Below are 23,021 nucleotides of genomic sequence, written 5' to 3' on the forward strand. Positions count from 1 at the left end.
CCAACGTTTCCTCGGGGCTTTGCCACCTAGTCGCAAGCAGGTGACGTGCGTAGACCTGGTTTATCGGGCGGATGTAATGTCCTTCTAGCAGTTTGATAGCGGCAGCATAGTTCTCCGCCTCCTCGATAAGGTGGTAGATCCCAGGGCTGACCCGGGAGCGCAGGAGATGCATCTTCTGTCCTTACGTGGGGGTGCCTACGGCCGTGTCGAGGTAGCCCTTAAAGCACGCCAGCCAGTGTTTAAAAATAGCAGCAGAGTTATCCGTGTGGGGGCTGAGCTGGAGGCACTCCGGTTTGATGCGGAGATCCATCCTTCCAACTTAAGTTGTAGCAGATTAAATTGATGCGCAATCAATTACACTCAAGACGAAGTGATTCCATAACTGAAGGCTTTAATCTGCTAGAACCTTTTCCCCAGCAGCTTCGATACAGAAAGTGGAGGCTGCTGGGACGGCACCATCTCTTGTACCCCGCCTTCAGGGTGGAGCTACGCAATACAGCCAATGGTAGACTCCTGGGTCTAACTAATGGTCATCAGCCTCTCAGGTACCGCAATACCTGGTACTACCACACTAATAAAAATTATAAAGGTTATTATCCCCATTTACTCTCTTTTCCTGAACACCAGTGAATTGCAGAGTTCGGATTTGGTTCCACCAAGTTGAGAATTGATCCATGTACTGCGACCTTCCTAATCTAATAGTTTGGGCACACATGGTAATCACGGCAATCTTGCTGTTTGGGGTTAGGCTGAGGGGACGAGACAGATGTCTCCCGTCCCCAGTCTGAAGGGGCCTTCCGATGGAGTCGCCAACCGCCACTCTTCCCGGATCGAGGGTGAGATCATTTCCCAGCCTCAGCCATCATGCATCCTCCAGCCTAAAAATTGAGGCTGGGAGGAAAAGGCCACTTAAAGGCCTTAATCATGGCATGGGCATGCATCCATTCCAGGAGTGTGAAATTCTGGCCCAGGATAAGAAGTGGGAGGTATATCATATGTTAGACCCTGTAATATTACCATGTGGATCTGAACCCAGGCAGTCTACATTTTACCACCACCCAACAAGTAGCAGCAGGAAGAGCTCTGACCAAGTAAAATGCCTGACCCTCATCTATACTGTGTACCACTGAAACATCGGAACTCCTGTATCGCTGCCTGTCAGACCAATTCTCTCCACATACTCTTCGTTGTTGGAAGTCCTCGTTTCTGTAAAGACGGATCACCCTGAAACAGTCAGCTTGCTACCCTCTGAAGGAATGGGCATTTGTTTCCAGATTCTGGGCTCACATGAAACCATAACTGGCATTTGTGCTCTCTTATTTCCCTGATCCCTCTTTTATTTTAAGGCAAATAATTGATATTGCCAAATGCTTTCCTGCGTTTTGAGTGTGTAAAATAAAGCAACTCTCTTACTTTACCTTATCTCAAATTTACTGTGGGGTTATTTTTAGAGGATTGGATCATTCCAAAATTGAAGGGTTGGGGAAAATACACCACCACTTATAAAGAGGAAATCCAAAACGCCTTTCTGTTTCCGGACATGTAACGGGAGGTTAAATTAGGGTTTAAATTAAACTAATTCCCCTCATGTCTGTAACATCTGCAATACGACCTTGCAGTATGAACTTCCCGGGCGGCACAGTAGCACAGTGGTTAGCACTGTTGCTTCACAGGCCCAAGGATCTGGGTTCGATTCCTGACTAGAGTCACTGCCTGTGCAGAGTCTGAACGTTCTCCCTGTGTCTGTGTGGGTTTCCTCCGGGTGCTCCGGTTTCCTCCCACAAGTCCCAAAAGACGTGAGGCTGGATTCTCCGATTTTGAGGCTATGTCCGGAGGAAGTGTCTAGGTTTACAATGAAAAAGTTGGCGGCGCTCCCGCACCAATGCTCCGCCTGGGGGGGGGGGGGGGGCGATTAGCAGCTGTGCCAAGCAAGATTCCTGGCATTCCCGACATAAATGGCCGGAGAATTGCCGGGTCCATGGCCGCGCATGTGCATGGTGATGACCTGCAGCGGTCACGCTGTGCAATATGGCACCAGCCACGCGCCAACCAAATAGTGTCCCCCTGGACATCCCCTCGCCACCCCCCAACCAGTCCCCCCAACCCTCGCCGAAGACCCCCTGCCAGCAGCACAGCTCCCACCCGACTGTGGCGGTGCTGGACACAGTCCGCACCCGTTACGCCGGGCTTACGAAAACACAGACCACACGCAACCCGCGCGGCCGGGAATTAGGCCCATCGGAGGCGGAGCATCGGGGGAGGGCCTCAAAGCGACGCGCTGACGCCATCACAACGGTGTGTGGCGTGGGCCTCAGTGACGCTGATTTGGAGGGGCTGGAGCACCCGAAAAACGCCGCCTGCAACAAATCGGTCGCAAATGAGGATTCTCCGCCCGATTGCCGAATATGGGGCGGGATTCTCCGACTCCCCGCCGGGTCGGAGAATCGGCGGGGGGGGGGGGGGGGGGTGGCGGGGGGGGGGGGGGGGGGGGGGGGGGGGGGGGGGGGCGTGAATCCCGCTGCGCCGCTCCGACAACGGCTGCCGAATTCTCCGGTGGGGGCACAATTCTCCGAATCCTCCGGATCACGTTGTGCCGGTCGGGGGCCGTTGGCAGTGGCCCCCCCACCCCAGCGATTCTCCCGGCCCCGATGGGCCGAGCAGCTGCCCGTTTTCGGCTGGTCCCGCCGGCGTGAAATACACAGGATCCGTACCGGCAGGACCTAGCTCTGAGGGCGTCCTGCGGAGTCCTCGGGGGGGGGGGGGGGATCCGACCCCGGGGGCCCCTGGGGGCTCCCGGTGGCCTGGCCCGCGATCGGGGCACACCGATCTGCGGGCGGGCCTGTGCCGTGGGGGCACGCTTTCCCTTCGCGCCGGCCTCTGTAAAGCTCCGCCATGGCTGGCGCGGAGGAGAACACGCTAGCACTCCCGTGCATGCGCCAACTCGCGCCAGCCCCTTCGGCACCAGTTGGTAAGGCGCCAAACCACTCCAGCGCTGGCCTAGCCCCAGGAAGTGCGAAGGATTCCGCAGCTGCCTGGTGACCCGACGCCGTAGTGGGTCACGCGACTCTTTGGCGCCGGTACGGCCCGCCTGCTATTTGGGGGAGAATCCCGCCCGCGCTGTTCGGTAAATTGGACATTCTGAATTCTCCCTCTGTGTACCCGAACAGGCGCCGCAGTGTGGCGACTAGGGGTTTTTCACAGTAACTTTATAACATGTTAATGTAAGCCTACTTGTGACAATAAAGATTATTATTATGATGTGGAATATTTGTTAATCGACGTTTGTTTCTTTTTGAAGAAAGACATACAATGGGATTCTCTGATCCTGAGGCTAAGGGTTGACGCCGTCGTAAACGCCGTTGCGTTTCCCGACAGCGTCAGCATGGCCGCAGGGTCTGCAATTCTGGCCCCTAGAGGGGGACAGCACGGCACTGGAGCGACCCATGCCGCTCCAGCTGCCGATCCCGGCGTCAACTGAGCGACGCGCTGCGCGCATGCATAGTGGCTCCCTTCTCTGTGCTAGCCCCGATGCAACTTGGCGTAGGGCTAAAGGGGCTGGTGCGGAAGAAAGGAGGCCCCCAGCCCTAGAGATCACCCGCTGATCGGTGGGTCCCAATCACGGGCCATGCCACAGCGGATGCCCCCTCCGGGGTCGGAACCAACTCCCCCCACCCCCCGCCCCCCACAGGCCGCCTCCGGACCCTTCCACACCGAGGTCCCGCCGGGTAAGACCACACGTGGATGGCAGTGGCAGGACTCGGGTTTTTTGTTATGGGCCGAGAATCGGCGGGGGCCGCTCCGGCGCCGCGCCGACCACGTCCGTGGAGAATCACGGCCCGGCATCGGGGCAGTGTGGCACGATTCGCGCCGGTCACGGCGATTCTCCGGCCCGGCCCCGGCCCGAGAGCATCGCGCCCAGAGAGTTTGCAATTAAGCACAAGGAGGTTTCTGTAACAATGGAACTCGTGGCTAGGGCTTTGTAGCAACTTTAACTCTTCCATACTAGATGTGCAGCAAAATATTACAAAGTATATTTGAGTTATGCTCCTTTTAAATTTCAGTTCTACCCTTAAAAGTGACCCAATTCCAGTGACAAAACTTACTGGAAAGGACCTGAACTTCTGCCACCAGAGGTTCAGTGAAACATCATGACAATGATGTTCCTAGGTCCTCTTGAGGCTTATCTTTCCTGCTGTAACCTGAATGCCCAACATACAGGCCTGATGTTTAATTTTTATATGAACATAGAACATACAGTGCAGAAGGAGGCCATTCGGCCCATCGAGTCTGCATCGACCCACTTAAGCCCTCACGTCCACCCTATCCCCGTAACCCAATAACCCCTCCTAAACTTTTTGGTCACTAAGGGCAATTTAGCTTGGCCAATCTACCCAACCTGCACGTCTTTGGACTGTGGGAGGAAACCGGAGCACCCGGAGGAAACCCACGCAGACACGGGGAGAACGTGCAGACTCCGCACAGATAGTGACCCAAGCTGGGAATCGAACCTGGGACCCTGGCGCTGTGAAGCCACAGTGCTATCCACTTTGCTACCGTGCTGCCCTACTTGGAGCTGTTAGTAATATAAGCAAAACATCATGGGCGAAATTCTCCGTTATCGGCGGAAAGTCCGCCGATCGGCGCAAAAAACGGCGCAAATCCCACTTGCGTCACGTCATAAAAATGGGCCGATAGTCTCCGGCCCGAAATGGGCTAGCAGCGACGTGACGGGATCCGCGCTTGCGCAGTGGTTCACGCCGTGCAGCGTCATACGCGCTGCACGGCGTGACGGCTCATAAGGCCGCGCAGCTCCCCCCCACCCGACCGGAACACCCGACCGCAACACCCGACTGGATGGCTGGCCGTCGCTCAGCCCCGAGGTTCGAGTCACGGGATGTGGAGGCGCTCCTGGACGCGGTGGAGCAGAGGAGGGACGCCCTGTATCCCGGGCACGGCCGCAGAGTTGCCCCACGCCACAGCCGGCGTCTGTGGAGGGAAGTGGCAAAGGCCGTCACCGCTGTGGCCCTAACACCACGGACAGGCACCCAGTGCCACAAGAAGGTGAACGACCTCGTCAGAGCAGCAGGGTGAGCCTCCCCCATATCCTCCCCTCCCCATATCCCCCCTCCCCCATATCCCCCATATCCCCCCTCCCCCATATCCCCCCTCCCCCATATCCCCCATATCTCCCCCTCCCCCATATCCCCCCCTCCCCCATATCCCCCATATCCCCCCTCCCCATATCCCCCCCTCCCCCATATCCCCCATATCCCCCCTCCCCCATATCCCCCCTCCCCCATATCCCCCCTCCCCATACCCCCCTCCCCCATATCCCCCCATATCCCCCCTCCCCCATACCCCCCCTCCCCCATATCCCCCCTCCCCCATACCCCCCTCCCCCATATCCCCCCTCCCCATATCCCCCCTCCCCCATATCCCCCCTCCCCATATCCCCCATATCCCCCTTCCCCCATATCCCCCCTCCCCATATCCCCCCTCCCCCATATCCCCCCCTTCCCATATCCCCCCTCCCCCATATCCCCCCTCCCCCATACCCCCCTCCCCCATACCCCCCTCCCCCATATCCCCCCTCCCCCATATCCCCCCTCCCCCATATCCCCCCTCCCCCATATCCCCCATATCCCCCCCCTCCCCCATATCCCCCCTCCCCCATATCCCCCCTCCCCCATAACCCCCATATCCCCAAGTGAATCCAGCCCTAACCTTAACCTCTGCAATGCACGCGCAACCGATGGCGTGCATTCATATACCTGCCTAACACTGTTGCCTTTTACCCCTGCCACCCCCCCCCCCCCCACAGGAGAAGCGCGCACACAACAATAGGGAGCATGTGAGGACTGGAGGAGGGCCCGCTGATGAGAGGCCACTGACCGTACACGAGGAAAGGGCCCTGGAACTGGCTGGCGGACCTGAGGACCGGGAGGTTGCTGATGCAGAGGTCGGGGCCCCACGAGCAAGTGAGCCACCAACAGCCCGTCCCCATATCCCCCCTCCCCTATATCCCCCTCCCCCGTATCACCTGATCACTGCCTGATGTCTAACCATGCATGCTTCATTGTGTATCGCAGGACCAAACGTCCAGGCACCCATCCCCGCAGATGCACACCGCCCGCAGGATGCCCCTCGGAGACCACAGGAGACGGAGAGACCCGCACCCTCCAGCATGCGACGCCCGCAGGATGCCCCTCGCACACCACGGGAGACGGAGAGACCCGGACCCTCCAGCATGCGACGCCCGCAGGATGCCCCTCGGAGACCACGGGAGACGGAGAGACCCGGACCCTCCAGCATGCGACGCCCGCAGGATGCCCCTCGCACACCACGGGAGACGGAGAGACCTGGAGCAACAGGGAGACGACACCCCCCGTCACGTGCGGGAGCGACCACCCAGCGATGAGGGGGGCATCCACAGGCCCCCGTCACATCCGAGCCAGGACACCACTACCCAGGACACCACTATCCAGGACACCCCTACCACCGGGACACCACTACCCAGGACACCCCTACCCGGGACACCACTACCCAGGACACCCCTACCCGGGACACCACTACCCAGGACACCCCGACCCGGGACAGCACTACCCGGGACAGCACTACCCGGGACAGCACTACCCGGGACAGCACTACCCGGGACAGCACTACCCAGGACACCCCTACCCGGGAAGACGAAATACCGGACAGTGACTCAGAGTGGATGGGTGGAGACGAACCCCCACCCCAAAGTGCCATGGACTCAGAGTGGGACGAAGAGCACGACACAACGCCACTGCTGTCACCAACACCCTCCACCATCGCAGAAACACTCACCACGGTTGGGCACTTTAGTGATGAGGCGTCTGGTACACTCACTGGTGCGCACAACACAGCCGTCCCGGTACAGCAGGTGGAGGTAGGAGCAGCAGAGGGACCGGGCGGTCGGAGGGCAGCCCAGGCCAAGCGAACATCTGCCGCCCAGATGGATCCCGGGTTCCTGCAGTTACCACACCCACACATAGATCCGATGCAACCACCGACACGAAGACGAGCGAATAGGGTGACGGGTGGCTTGCGGCGGCTGCGGTCGCAGGTGGAGGAGTCCACCCGCGTCCAGGAGCTGGGAGTGGTCCCAGTCATGCGTGCCACCCAGGCTGACACCGCACGGGTGGCGTCCGCGGTGGAGGCAATGGGTGCGACGGTGTCAGACATGGGGAACGGTTTGCGAGGCCTGGGGCCTTCCGTGCAAGCGGCGTCTGTGGCCCAGGAAATGGCTGCCCTCTCACAGGAGGCCATGAGCCAGTGCCAGCGCCAGATGGCAGAGGCGCTCAACGCCATAGCCCAGTCTCAGCAGGCCATGGCCCAGTCTCAGCAGGCCATAGCCCAGTCTCAGCAGGGCCATAGCCTAGTCTCTGCAGGCCATGGCCCAGTCTCTGCAAGCCATGGCCCAGTCTCAGCAGGCCATCGCTGAGGGCATCGGCGCCAGTGGCCATGTGCGAGCCGGCGTCGCACTGTCACAGACAGGGTTCGACAACCCCCCTGGGCTCCATGGCTGCAAACCTGCAGACCCCTGTCGATACCAGCACGGGCCTCCAGGACTGGCAGCGCCAGATGTCGGGGGCGCGTCGGATGGCCAGTCCGTTCGCATCCCCCACCCATGTAGAGGCCTGGGGGCCATCGGGCACCCCGAGGGAGGAGGAGGTGGTGTGGTCCGTCCCGGCTCCCCTCTGTAGGGGGAGGTCCCGGTACACCCGCGACACCTCGGACTCCCCCCCTTCCGTCCCAGGTGCATCGGGTGGGCAACGGGCAGGACAGGCTGGCAGCTTGCCATCCCAGTCGCCCGGGCCGCAGCCTGGCCCATCTAGGCCAGGACGCCCCAGGAAACGGCCGCCAAAGGGATCCAGTGTCAGAGGGCAGGAATCACAGGAGTCCACCTCCAGTTCTGCTGTACCGTCTGGGGAACCACGTAGACGTAGTCAAAGGGCCCGTAAGGCCAAACAATTAGACACTGAGTAAGTTGGCACGGGTGCAGGGCACAGATGAGTTTTAGGGGCTAGGGCACGTGCATGAACTCCTTTGGTTATTAAAGTCAATGTTACACCTACCGAAGCTGCCTTTGTGCTCTGTCCAAAGTGTGCGGGCATGTCATGTACGTTGAGCGCAAGTGTGTGTGTGACGGGTGGTCTTACCTCAGCCCCAGATGAGTCTGCCCCCTTCCCCCTGGGCCGCCATCAACATCCCCCGGGCAGAGGACGGGACCGGTGCGCTGCAGTGTCACAGCCGCATGCAGGGATGGTCCGGGTGGATGGTGGTACTGTGGCCATGGGTCAGACATAGTCCAACGATGTAGAGCCAGGAGCTCATCGGAGGCGGGTTGTCATCATCCTCCATGGCCTGCGATAGACACGAGTCCACCCGCAACTGGGTGAGCCCGGCCCGTTGTGCCGCCGGTGGATCGGCAATTGGGGGGGGGGTGGTGTGCATGCGGGTGGGGTGTGTGGGGTTGGGGAGGGGGGTGAGGGTGCTGGGGTGGGTGGATGGGTGGGGGGTGTGGGTGGTCGGCTGTTGTCATGGTGTGCGGTCTGTGGCCATACTACCCGATTCCCACGCCCATCTAGTCAGTGAAGCGGGCGTCTATCAGTCTGTCCCGTGCCCGCTGGGCCAGCCGGTAACGGTGGACAGCCACCCGCCTGTGTCTACCCCGTCTGCCCTGACCATTGCCCCCATCCCCCTCATCTGGGGAGGACTGGGCCTCTTCCTGCTGCTCCTCCACTCCGCCCTCCTCTGCCTGCGGCACATCGCCCCTCTGCTGGGCTATGTTGTGCAGGACGCAGCACACCACAATGATGCGGCCGACCCTATTCTGACCGATACTGGAGGGCGCTCCCAGAGAGGTCCAGGCACCTGAAACACATCTTCAGCACGCCAAAGCACCTCTCGATATCACATCCCCTTGTCGCTACATGGGCATCATTGTAGCGGTTCTTCCGCCTCATTGCGTGGCCTCCGTATAGGCGTCATCAGCCACGATCGCAATGGGTAGCCCCTGTCGCCCAGCAACCAGCCCCTTAGCCGGGGATGGCGTCCCTCGTACATGCCGGGGATGGATGACCGCGACAACACGAATGAGTCGTGTACACTGCCTGGGTGACGGGCGCAGACGTGCAGGATCATCATGCGGTGGTCGCAGACCACCTGTACGTTCATTGAATAGGTCCCCTTCCTATTAGTGAACACGGCCCTGTTCTCTGCAGGTGGCCGCACGGCGACGTGCATCCCATCGATCGCTGCCCTGGACCATGGGGAACCCGGCAACGGCAGAGAAGCCCACGGCCCGGGCATCTTGGCTGGCCCGGTCGCACGGGGAAGCGGATGTAGCGGTGCGCCATGGCATAAAGGGCATCTGTCACTGCCCCGGATGCACCGATGCACCGATGTCTGCGATATGCCGGACAGGTCCCCACTCGGTGCCTGGAATGACCCCGTTGCATAAAAGTTCAGGGCCACCGTAACCTTGACGGACACAGGGAGAGGGTGTCCCCCGCCAGTGCCACGCGGTGACAGGTGTGCCAGCAGGTGGCAGATGTGTGCCACGGTTTCCCGGCTCATCCGGAGTCTCCTCCTGCATTCCCGGTCCGTGAGGTCCTGGTATGATTGCCGGGGCCGGTACACACGGGGCGCCCTCGGGTGCCTCCGTTGCCGTGGGGCCGCGACGTCCTCCTCCCCCTCCTCGTCCTGTCGGTCAGGTGTCCCTCCAGCCTGGGCGGCTGCAGCCTGCCCCTCTGCGGCAGCCTGTGCCGCCTCTCTGGCACGCTCCTCCTCCTCCTCCTCCTCATCCAGGGCAACATAGACATGAGCGGCTGCCACCACGGCGGCCAACATCGCTGGATGGTCTGAAAACATGACGGCCTGGTGTGGGGGAGGGGAACGACGACATGTCATCATTGCCCATATCCCCTCCTCCCCCCAGCCAGGTGGCATGGACCACATGGGTCCAACTGTTGGAGGCTGGCACCTGGCCAGGTGGACCAACTCATTTGCCCTCCCATCACCCACCCCGGCACGGACCCCCTCCCCAACCCCCAACCTCCACCCCAGCACGGACCCCCCCCCCAACCTCCACCCCAGCACGGACTCCCCCCCCAACCTCCACCCCGGCACGGACCCCCTCCCAACCTCCACCCCGGCACGGACCCCCTCCCCAACCTCCACCCCAGCACGGACCCCCCCCCCAACCCCCAACCTCCACCCCAGCACGAACCCCCCCCCAACCTCCACCCCGGCACGGACCCCTCCCCAACCTCCACCCCAGCCCACGGACCCCCCCCAACCCCCAAGCTCCACCCCAGCACGGACCCCCCCCCCAACCTCCACCCCGGCACGGACCCCCTCCCCAACCTCCACCCCAGCACGGACCCCCCCCAACCCCCAACCTCCACCCCAGCACGGACCCTCCCCCAACCTCCACCCCGGCACGGACCCCCCTCCCCAACCTCCACCCCAGCACGGACCCCCCCAACCCCCAACCTCCACCCCAGCACGGACCCCCCCCCCAGCCTCCACCCCGGCACGGACCCCCCCCCCCAACCTCCACCCCGGCACGGACCCCCTCCCCAACCTCCACCCCAGCACGGACCCCCCCCCAACCTCCACCCCGGCACGGACCCCTCCCCAACCCCCAACCTCCACCCCAGCACGGACCCCCCCCCAACCTCCACCCCGGCACGGACCCCCTCCCCAACCTCCACCCCAGCACGGACCCCCCCCAACCCCCAACCTCCACCCCAGCACGGACCCCCCCCTCCCAACCTCCACCCCGGCACGGACCCCCCCCAACCCCCAACCTCCACCCCGGCACGGACCCCCCCCCAACCTCCACCCCGGCACGGACCCCCTCCCCAACCTCCACCCCAGCACGGACCCACCCAACCCCCAACCTCCACCCCAGCACGGACCCCCCCCTCCACAACCTCCATCCCGGCACGGACCCCCCCCCCAACCTCCACCCCGGCACGGACCCCCCCCAACCCCCAACCTCCACCCCGGCACGGACCCCCTCCCGGCACTCCCCCGGAGCCCAGCCTACTCTAACCACCACCCCCCCCGCCGCACACACACACAAGCCGAGACACACCTCTCCTCACGCAATCAGTCTGCGGCCACGCCATTTCCTGCCCAGAGCCAACCCCCCAGGCCGTCACTCACCTCCTCGCTGGTCGGCGTGAGCCTGGAGCACCGGGTCACGCCGGATGAAAAGGAGGTTTGATTCACGTCGACGTGAACGGTCATCACGTCGACGGGACTTCGGCCCATCCGGAAGGGAGAATATCGGCAGGCCGAAAATCGGCTGCCTTGCGCAGACCCGTGACATTCTCCGCGGCAGCGGCGCCATTAACGCCCCGCCGACTTTTCTCCCTTCGGAGACTTTCTCCCTTCAGAGACTTCGGCGGGGGCGGGATTCACGGCGGCCAACGGCCATTCTCCGACCCGGCGGGGGGTCGGAGAATGACGCCCCATATTCTGAACACTTACAGCCTATCTCGTCAGTAACAGTTAACAAAGCTGTCAACACTCGGCATGTTCTATTTGTGAACCAGCATGGCATCACCTAGCATTTAATGCATAATATGTTTATTGATGCCTCTTACATTTACTGTGAAAACAGTGGACTGTGGACATTTGTTTCCTGGGCTGGTAAACAACCTCAGGCTGAAAAGAAAATTTGTCACCCGCTCTATTGGAGTAACAATCCTTCTGTTGTCCAAAGAAGAAATAAATAGGTTTGTGTTCTTCTCGGTGAAAAAGCCTCAGTAGCGAGTGCCTTCTTTAACCTTGGCAACAACGCCTGACCAGATCTAGGGTTGGGTTTTTGGCCTCCATCAAGGCTGGTATCCAAGGTGAGCAGGGCCGAAATGAGCCCTGTCACCTGGCGTTCCAGATCCCTGATGCGCGATCAATTACACACAAGGCGAAGTGATTCCATAACTGAAGGCTTTAATCTACTAGAACTTGTTCCCCAGCAGCTTCGGAACAGAAAGTGAAGGCTGCCGGGACAGCACCATCTCTTATACTCCGCCTGTCAGGGCGGAGCTACGTAACAACAGCCAATGGTAGGCTCCTGGGTCTAACCAATGGTCATCAGGCTCTTAGGTACCGCAATACCTGGTACTACCACATTCACCCCGTTAAAAAAGAGTCCGGCGGGGGTGATGGCCAGTGGTGACAGTCGCCTTTAACATGGTATGATCAGGTATGGAGGTACCGTGCAGTCGAGGATATTTACAAAGTGTTCATTCACAGTTAAAGTCACAGCGAAGCAATCAGTCGATCGGGTGACCTGGTCGTCCTTCTGGAGCGTCTGGGCTTCGGTGGTGATTCTGGTGGGGCTCCCAGTGGTTGCGACTCCGGGAGCGTGGTTTTGGCCTCCCTGGCTGCTTCGTCGCCCCTAGGTGGCGCTGTTGGGGCAAACGGTTGACACGGGGGTGGGACGCCTGTAGGGGGCGTCGGTGGGTTGGCGGGCCTAAGCAGGAGCGGCGGGAGTACTGACCCCTCCCACTGCTGTGGGGGAGGGGGTGCGGGTGGGGGTAATGGTTCGGGTGCGTGTGGGGTTCCGGCGGGCACCAGGTCCCGAAGGGAGACTGTATCTTGCCGGCCGTCAGGGAACGCCACGTAGGCGTACTGGGGGTTAGCGTGCAGCAGGTGGACCCTCTCGACCAACGGGTCCGACTTGTGCGCCCTCACGTGCTTCCGAAGCAGGATGGATCCGGGTGTCGCTAGCCAGGCTGGGAGCGAGGTTCCGGAGGAGGACTTCCTGGGGAAAACAAGGAGACGTTCATGAGGTGCCTGATTTGTGGTTGTACAGAGTAGCGACCGGATGGCGTGGAGGGCCATCGGGAGGACGTCTTGCCTGCGGGAGACTGGGAGATTCCTGGACCATAGGGCCAGTAGAACAGTCTTCCAGACCGTTCCGTTCTCCCTCTCCACCTGTCCGTTTCCCCGGGAGTTGTAACTGGTCATCCTGCTCGAGGTGATGCCCTTGCTGAGCAGGAATTGACACAGTTCGTCGCTCATAAAGGAGGACCCCCTATCACTGTGAATGTACGCGGGGAAACCGAACAGTGTAAAGATACCCTGGAGGGCCTTGATGACGGCGGTTGTGGTCATGTCGGGGCAGGGGATGGCAAATGGGAACCGGGAGTACTCGTCAATCACGTTCAGGAAATACGTGTTGCGGTCGGGCGAGGGGAGGGGGCCTTTGAAATCCATGCTGAGGCGCTCAAAGGGATGGGAAGCCTTTATCAGGTGCGCCCTCTCTGGCCGGTAGAAGTGCGGTTTGCACTCCGCGCAGATTTGGCAGTCTCTGGTGACTGTCCTGACCTCCTCGATGGAGTAGGGCAGGTTGCGGGTCTTGATGAAGTGGAAGAAACGAGTGACCCCCAGGTGGCAGAGGTCCTCATGGAGGGCTCGGAGGCGGTCCACTCGTGCAGTGGCACAAGTGCCGCGGGGCAGGGCATCAGGAGGCTCGTTTAGCTTCCCCGGATGGTACAAGAGCTCGTAGTTGAAGATGGAGAGTTCTATCCTCCACCGCACGATCTTGTCGTTTTAAATCTTGCCCCGCTGTGCATTATCGAACATGAAGGCAACCGACCGTTGGTCCGTGAAGCGAGTGAATCTCCTGCCGGCCAGGTAATGCCTCCAATGTCTCACAACTTCTACTACGGCTTGTGCCTCTTTTTCGACCGAGGAATGGCGAATTTCGGAAGCATGGAGGGTGCGGGAGAAGAAAGCCACAGGCCTGCCCGCTTGGCTGAGGGTGGCCGCCAGAGCTACGTCAGACGCGTCGCTCTCGACCTGGAAGGGGAGGGACTCATCGGTGGCGCGCATCGTGGCTTTAGCAATGTCCGTTTTGATGCGGATCAAGGCCTGGCGGGCCTCCGCCGACAGGGGAAAGGTTGTGGACTGGATCAGGGGTCGGACTTTGTCTGCGTAATTGGGGACCCACTGTGTGTAATAGCTGAAGAACCCGAGGCAGCCTTGGGTCAGTGAGGGAGGGGGAACTCCATAAGGGGGCGCATGCGCTCAGGGTCGGGGCCTATAACTCCATTTCGCACTACGTAGCGTAGAATGGCTAGACGGCCAGTGCTAAACACGCATTTATCCTTATTGTATGTCAGGTTAAGGATTTTCGCGGTCTGGAGAAATTTGCGGAGGTTGGTGTCGTGGTCCTGCTGGTCATGGCCGCAGATGATGACATTATCCAGATATGGGAACGTTGCGCGTAAGCCGTACCGGTCAACTATTCGGTCCATCTCTCGCTGGGAGACCGAGACCCCATTAGTGACACACGTCAATTCATAGAATGACATGACTCAGACGCTCAATCCATCACAGTGAGAAAGAAAAATATCTGCATGAATCATCAGCCCCACTAGAGCCAGAAACAGTGGTGGGTGGGCACTGAAGATAGAATCAGAGAATCATAGAATCCCTACAGTGCAGAAGGAGGCCATTCGACCCATCGAGTCTGCACCGACCCTCTGAAAGACCACCCTACCTAGGCCCAATTCCCTGCCCTATTCCTGCAACTCCACCCTGAGGGGCAAATTATCATGACCAATCCACCTAACCTGCACATCTTTGGACTGTGGGAGGAAACCGGAGCACCCGGAGGAAACCCCCACAGACACAGGGAGAACATGCAGACTCCGCACAGACAGTCACCCGAGGCCAGAATTGATCCCAGGCCCCTGGCACTTTGAGGCAGCAATGCTAACCACTGTGCCACCGTGCCGCCCGAGCACCATGTTTTTGCACGGCGGTCCCACAGCTCCATTCCACATTTTCACAAAGGTGGGATGAGGAGAGTTTCAGGCCTGGGCAGCCAATCAGGCCCGTTCAGGGTCACTGAAGGACAATTAAAGGAGGCTGATTGGGATTCACGTCGGCCTCCAATTTCTATCAGGTGGCAGGCATCAGTGGAACCGCCTGGGGGGAACACCCCCAGGTGACAGAAGAAGGGGCCATTGCTCCAAGCAGGCCTAGAGGCCACCTTGTCTCCCTGGGTGTGGCAGCATTCTCAGGCTGTCCTGTAGAGGGACACACCACGGTGGTGGCCTGGCCACAAAAGCTGTTTTGTTTTTGTTTTAAAAAATTGGAGGCAGCTGCCTCCATTTGAAGCATCCCTTAATTACTTAGCCCCCATTGCAATCTGCTTGCTGTCTCTTCCAATCTGGAGGCTGCGGTATATTTTATATATTTCAGACCAGCTGACATAGTTTCTAAGCATGTAACAGGTTTATTTACAAAAATTCTAAAGTACCTCTGCATTCACAAAATGTCTATACTCGCATTTGTTCTAGTTCTAGGTTCTAGAAGCTGGAGGCAGTGGCGCAGTGTTATTGCTGCTTGACTAGTAATCCAGAGACCCAGGGTGAAAGTCCAGGGAACCCGGGTTCGAATTCCACCACGGCAGTTGGTGGAATTTTAAAACTCAATAAAATATGCAGAATTACAAGTCTAACGAGGACCATGAATTGAGTGTCAGAAAAGCCCATCTGGTTCATTAATACCTTTCAGGGAGGTAATTCTGCCGTTCTTACCTGGCCTACTACGTGTGACTCCAGACCCACAGCAATGTGGTTGACTCTTAAATACCCTCTGAAATAACTTAGCAAACAATTCAGTTGTATTCAGCCATTACAATTGGAACAATAAGGAATGTAACTGGACGGACCACCTGGCATCGACTTAGACACCAGGAACGGCAGCAGCAAACTTAGCCCTGTCGACGCCTGCAAAGTCTAACATCTGTGGGCTTATTTGGGAGAGCTGTCTAGTCACAGATTAGTCAAGCAACAGCCTGACGTCATACTCACAGAATTATATCTTACAGATGATGTCCCATTACCATTCCTGGGTATGTCCTGTGCCACCAGCAGCACAAAACCAGCAGAGGTGGCATAATAGGGATATATGTTCGTGTCTGCAGTACCACCATCATCCTCGCGAACCTGCCTGCTGCAGATGCATTGGTCTGTGACAATATCGGTAGGAATGATCACCACACAGTTCTTTGGAGATAAAGGCCCTCTTCAACATCAAGGATACCCTCCATCATGCTGTGTGGCACTACCACTAATTCGAATAGATCTAACAGCTCAAAACTGAGCATTCATGAGAAGTTGTGGGCCATCAGCAGTAGCATGATTTGTGCCATAACCTGTAATCTCATTACCCAGCATATCCCCCACTCTACCATTGCCACCAAGCTAGGAGATCAACCCTGATTCAATGAAGAGTGCAGGAGGGCATGTCAGGAGCAACACCATACCTACAAATGAGGTGTCAACTTGGTGAAGCTACAATACAGGACTACTTGCATGCCAAACAGCAGAAGCAGCAAATAATAGACAGAGCTAAATGATCGCACAACCAACGGATCAGATCTAAGCTCTGAAGACCTGCCACATCCAGCCGTGAATGGTGGTGGACAATTAATCAACTCACTGGAGGAGGAGCTCCACAAATATCCCCAGCCTCAATGAGGGAGGAGCCTAGCACACCAGTGCAAAAGATAAGGTTGAAGCATTCACCACAATCTTCAGTCAGAAGTGCCGAGCGATGATCCATCTTGGCCTTCTCCAGAGGTCCCCAGCATCACAAATGCCAGTCTTCAGTCAATTCGATTCACTCCACATGATTTCAACATGGCTGAAGGCAATGGATACTGCAAAGGCTATGGGCATTGACAATATTCCTGCAATAGTACTGAAGACTTGTGCTCTAGAACTTACCACGCCTCTAGCCAAGCTGTGCCAGTACAGCAACAACACTAGCATCGACCCAGCAATGTGGAAAATTGTCCAGGTATGTCTTGTACCCAAGAAACAGAACAAATCCAACCCTGCCAATTACTGCCCCATTAGTCTTCTCTCGATCATCAGCAAAGTGATGGAATGGGTCATCAACAGCACCATCAAGCTGCACTTACTCAGCAATAAGCTGTCACAGTGCTCAGATTGGGTTTCACCAGGGTCACTCAGCCCCTAACCTCATTACAGCCTTGGTTCAAAATTGGGCAAAAAAGCTGAACTCCAGAGTTGAGGTGAGTTTGACTGCCCTTGACATCAAGACAGCATTTGACTGAATACGCCATCAAGGAGCCCTAGCAAAACTGGAGTCAATGGGAATCGGGGGGAAACTCTCCGCTGGTTGGAGTCATACCTGGCACAAAGGAAGATGGTTGTGGTGGTTGGAAGCCAATCATCACAGCTCCAGGTCATCACTGCAGGAGTTCCTCAGGGTAGTGTCCTAAGCTAACCATCTTCAGCTGCTTCGTCAATTACCTTCCTTCCAACATAAGGTAAGAAGTGGGGATGTTCGCCGATGACTGCACAATGTTCAGCACCAGTCACGACTCCTCAGATAATGAAGCAATCCATGCTGAAATGCAGCAAGACCTGGACAATATCCAGGTTTGGGCTGACAAATGGCAAGTTACATTCGTGCCACACAAGTGCCAGGCAATGACCATCTCTGAAAAGAGAAGATTTAACTATATAAAAGCAAATTACTGCGGATGCTGGAATCTGAAACCAAAGAGAAAATGCTGGAAAATCTCAGCAAGTCTGGCAGCATCTGGAAAGGAGAGAAAGGAGCTAACATTTCAAGTCCAGAATACCTTTTGTCAAGAGGATTTAACTATCACCCCTTTACATTCAATGGCATTCCCATTGCTGAGTTCACCAGTGGCTACCAGAGAAGGTCAAGGGTGAGGAATCCTGATTCCCCAAAGCCTGTCCACCATCTACAAGAGACAAGTCAGGAGTGTAATGGAATACTCTCCACTTTCCTGGATGAGTGCAGTCCCAACACACAAGAAGCTCGACACCACCCAGGACAAAGCAGCCCGCTTGATTCCTACCCCTTCCACTAAACATTTAATCCCTCCACCAATTCACACAGGAAAAAGACAGTGTTGTCGAGGAGAATACTGAGATTCAGGCTACTAGACTAGACGGGCTTGAGGTTCATGAGGAGGAGGTGCTAGCAATTCTGGAAAAAGTGAAAATAGATAAGTCCCCTGGGCCAGATGAGATTTATCCTAGGATTCTCTGGGAAGCTAGGGAGAAGATTGCTGAGCCTTTGGCTTTGATCTTTAAGTCATCTTTGTCTACAGGAATAGTGCCAGAAGACAGGACGATAGCAAATGTTGTCCCCTTGTTCAAGAAGGGGAGTAGAGACAACCCCGGTAACTATAGACCAGTGAGCCTTACTTCTGTTGTGGGCAAAATCTTGGAAACATTTAAAAGAGATAGGATGTATAATCATCTGGAAAGGAATATTTTGATTAGAGATAGTCGACACGGTTTTGTGAAGGGTAGGTCGTGCCTCACAAAACGTATTGAGTTCTTTGAGAAGGTGACCAAACAGGTGGATGAGGGTAAAGCAGTTGATGTGGTGTATATGGATGTCAGTAAAGCGTTTGATAAGGTTCCCCACAGTAGGCTACTGCAGAAAATACGGTGTGTGATTTAGCAGTTTGGATCAGAAATTGGCTAGCTGGAAGAAGACAAAGGGTGGTGGTTGATGGGAAATGTTCAGACTGGAGTCCAGTTAATAGTGGTGTACCACAAGGATCTGTTTTGGGGCCACTGCTGTTTGTCATTTGTATAAATGACCTGGAGGAGGGCGTAGAAGGATGGGTGAGTAAATTTGCAGGTGACACTAAAGTCGGTGGAGTTGTGGACAGTGCGGAAGGATGTTACAAGTTACAGAGGGACATAGATAAGCTGCAGCGCTGGGCTGAGAGGTGGCAAATGGAGTTTAATGCAGAAAAGTGTGAGGTGATTCATTTTGGAAGGAATAACAAGAAGACAGAGTACTGGGCTAAAAAGATTCTTGGCAGTGTGGATGAGCAGAGAGATCTCGGTGTCCATGTACATAGATCCCTGAAAGTTGCCACCCAGGTTGAGAGGGTTGTTAAGAAGGCGTACGGTGTGTTAGCTTTTATTGGTAGAGGGATTGAGTTTCGGAGCCATGAGGTCATGTTGCAGCTGTACAAAACTCTGGTGCGGCCGCATTTGGTGTATTGCGTGCAATTCTGGTCGCCGCATCATAGGAAGGATGTGGAAGCATTGGAAAGGGTGCAGAGGAGATTTATCAGAATGTTGCCTGGTATGGAGGGAAGATCTTATGAGGAAAGGCTGAGGGACTTGAGGCTGTTTTCGTTAGAGAGAAGAAGGTTAAGAGGTGACTTAATTGAGGCATACAAGATGATCAGAGGATTGGATAGGGTGGACAGTAGAGCCTTTTTCCTCGGATGGTGATGTCTAGCAAGAGGGGACATAGCTTTAAATTGAGGGCAGATAGATATAAGACAGATGTCAGAGGTAGGTTCTTTACTCAGAGAGTAGTAAGGGTGTGGAATGCCCTGCCTGCAACAGTAGTGGACTCGCCAACACTAAGGGTATTCAAATGGTCATTGGATAGACATATGGACGATAAGGGAATAGTGTAGACGGGCTTTAGAGTGGTTTCACAGGTCGGTGCAACATCGAGGGCCGAGGGGCCTGTACTGCGCTGTAATGTTTTATGTTCTATGTTCTAATGACAGTCAGTGGCAGCCATGTGTATAATTTACAAGATGCACTGCAGGAACTCACCAAGGTTCTTTAAGCAGCACCTTTCAAACTCATAACCACTACCATCAAGAAGGACCAGGGCAGCAGACACATGGGAATACCACCGCCTGGAGGTTCCCCTCCAAGACACTCACCATCCTAATTTGGAAACATGTCACTGCTCCGAAACCGTTGGTGGGTCAAAATACTGGAACTCCCTCCCTAACAGCACTGTGGGCGTGCCAACATCTCAGGGGCTGCAGTGGTCCAAGAAGGCAGATAACGGCCACCTTCCGAAAGGCACTAGAGGTGGGCAATAAATTCTGGTCTAGTCAGTGACACCCAGATCCCATAAATGAATTTAGGAAAAGCTCCGGTGGTGTCTGATAATTCTGAGCCTGCACCTAGGCTTACCCAACCAATCAGATTGAGCATAGACCAGAACCACATAATCAAACACTGAACAACTGAAGATTGAACACTTGAGAAAACGTCTGATTGGATCTCCAGCTTAGAGAGACCAACCACCATCTTTGTTTTGATGGCAAGCCCGCCTTCTGGTCATTAACTGGTCACTCCGGGGAAAATCCCGAAGAGGGACTGTTTGGTACACAGTTCAGGCTTCTGACCCACCTTGGATCCTGATAGCTGAGTGCAGAATCACGCAGGCAAATTCCAGCTCCAGTGTGGCCCAGAATTACAGCAAAGTCATTTAACAACCTGTTTAAATATTCCAGTTCAATGGAGGCATGCAAGATTCTATTCCGTGAGGCTGTTAACATGGGAATTTGATGGCTTTCTTAATCTCAGTGATTTGATACTGGGCAGAAAGTAGAACAGTGCCCGAGCAACTGGAATAGAAAATCCTTCACTGCTGTTCCAAGCTGACCACAAATACTAACTGTGTTTTTTGTTTCTTTTGGCTAGAAGGGACCTTGATTAGAAAGCAAAGATTTGCAAAGAAGTGAAACGAGTAAATTGATATTTAAGGGCTCAATGTTTCCGAAAATAGATCAAATTTAAAGATGCAATATTGAAGTTACACAGCTTATAACAAGTTTATTTTGTAGGTTTGTTTGCAATGTCCGGGTAAAATCAGGCCACAATATGTTACTATATTATATAGAACGTGATGGGGACCAACCCAGCTTTGCCTTACTGAGAGGGGCTTTGCCAGGCCTAATGCCATGATGCAGGATTTTCTATTGACATCTTCCTGTGCGTTCAAACTCCAAGAACAGAAGAGTTATCCTTCTTTTCAGCTGCACTCTGGGTTTGAATTCCTTGACCTGCCAATAGTTTCAATCCTCTCGCTAAAAGATGTTTCAGCTGAATAGCTTCACAGTGGCACAAAAGTGGGAAATACAAAGGCAGTTTGAAAAATCTAAATTGTTCTTCACATTTTAAAGGTCACAGTGATAGCTGGTGTGAGAGCTGAGTCACTGAGAAGGCTGTAAAAATGTTTTAAAACCCACCTCTGTGTTATTTTCTGCCTCCCTCATTTCGCCTCCCCCTCTCAAACCTTGCACCTAAGCTGTGCTGATCAGCAAGGAGATCCAGCAGAGAATTGTGAACGTCACATCACGTTGCAGTGTCTGTGCACTGCGACGCAAACTGATAGAATGCAGGTTTACTCCTGAGACTCGCAGTCTCAGCTTGGCCAAGGCAAGGAAAGACACCAAGCAGAGAACAGCTGTCTCCTCTTAAGGGGGAGGGGGAATCGGAGGCAGTTGCTTCCAAGATGCACTCAATCATTTTTTAACTGCTGTTTTATGGAGCAGCAAACTAGGAGAGTCGGTTGGTATTCTTTCCCCACCCCCTCACAAAGTTTGCCAAAGATGTGGCAAAGGGAGAGAAATGATAAATATTCCAAGACAAAAATAAAACTGGTGACATATTAAAGTATTATGGTGCCAACTAGCGATATTCAGAAGCAAGAATACATGTGTCGTCTTCATGGAATACTCTAAAATTACCCAAAATGTCCAACAAATGATTGTTTTTGTGCCACGACTGAATCTGAAATCCCAGCCATGGGGACACTGGAGAAATGTCAACACGTTGCACTTAATTAGAGTCAGAGAGGCATACAGTACAGGAGAGGCCCTTCGGCCCATCGAGTTTGCACCAATAAAATTACACTAAATCAACACTAATTCCACTTTCCAGCACTTGGCACAGCTTTGAATGTTATGATGTTTCAAATGCTTATCCGCGTACTTTGTAATGGTTCTGAGGTTTCCCGCCTCTACTATCCTCCCAGGCAGTGCATTCCAGACGCCCACCAACCCTTTGGCTGAAAATATTTTTCCTCAAATCCCCTCTAAACATCCTGCCCCTCACCTTAAAATGATATCCCCCCCACCATTATTGACCCTTCACCGAAAGGGCTGCTTCCTATCCACCCTCTCCATACCCCTCAACCTTACACACCCCAATCATGTACTCCTCAGCCTTCTTTGCTCTATCAAAAACACCTGAGTCTATCCAGCCTCTCTTCATAGTTCAAATGCTTCATCCCAGGCAAAGTCCTGATGAACCTCCTCTGCATCCGCTCCAGGTTAATCACATTCTTCCTGGAATTCCTGGAACAAAACATCTTCTTTCGCTCCCCCTTTCCCTCCATTGAATCAAATGCATTGAAATTACAGTGAAAAGATGAGTAAATAGTTAATTAGCCTGTCCACACCTCTGAAACCTCCCTTGAGTTGAGGGAAGACTGGAAGATTATGACCAGCGCCCCTGGAATTTCCACATCCCTTTCCTTTAATATCCTTGAATGTGTCTCATCTGATCCCAGTGCCTTATCAACTTTAAGTACCAACAATTTAATCAATACTTTGTCAATTCTGATCCCTTCTGGTGACAGAGTTTCCTCCTCTGTTACCATGGCCTTTGTAGCATCTGCACCCTTGGCAAAGAGGAAATGTTTGCAAGTCCCACAGCTACACAGACCATGAAAGAAGAGAATGGCAAAAGGGAGACAAAGAATGTGGCGAAAGACCGAATGAAGAAAGAACCAAATGATGTCCCTTTGCCATTGTTTGCGGTCTGCTCGACAAATGTGGTTTCACCTTTTTGGATATGTTTGTGTTTGGTGCCATGGATTGTCACAAGTAAATGGATGACTGGATGACACAAAATCTCGCACCTGGAATTGTCAAATGGTGATAGATCTGCTGGTAACCGAGTAGGATAGAAACGTTAAACATACACTTCATTGCACACCGAGTGAAACATATATGAAAAGATAAAAATATATTGCGATCCCAAGGCACTTGCGATTCCAAGGCATACAAGACTATGGGCCAAGTGCTAGGAAACGGGATTAGAATAGTTAGGTTGTTGTTTTGACCGACCCAGATATGAATCTATGACATATTGGCCGAGATCATCCAAGACGCG

General features: G+C 55.2%; 1 long non-coding RNA gene across 2 annotated transcripts in view; it reads right to left on the bottom strand.

Annotated features, from left to right (window-relative positions):
- LOC140393883 (uncharacterized) overlaps positions 1-23,021 on the bottom strand; it is a 294,363-nt gene that overhangs the window by 209,689 nt on the left and 61,653 nt on the right. Inside the window, exon 1 of one of the 2 annotated variants that reach the window (XR_011935760.1) lies at positions 21,092-21,222. The exons of the other annotated variant lie outside the window; for it this stretch is intronic. This is a non-coding gene — a long non-coding RNA (uncharacterized lncRNA). Of the gene's footprint in view, positions 1-21,091; positions 21,223-23,021 lie in introns of those variants that run through there. 2 annotated transcript variants of the gene reach the window in all.

The sequence above is a fragment of the Scyliorhinus torazame genome, chromosome 17 (assembly GCF_047496885.1).
Source record: "Scyliorhinus torazame isolate Kashiwa2021f chromosome 17, sScyTor2.1, whole genome shotgun sequence".
Classification (NCBI taxonomy): Eukaryota; Metazoa; Chordata; class Chondrichthyes; order Carcharhiniformes; family Scyliorhinidae; genus Scyliorhinus; species Scyliorhinus torazame.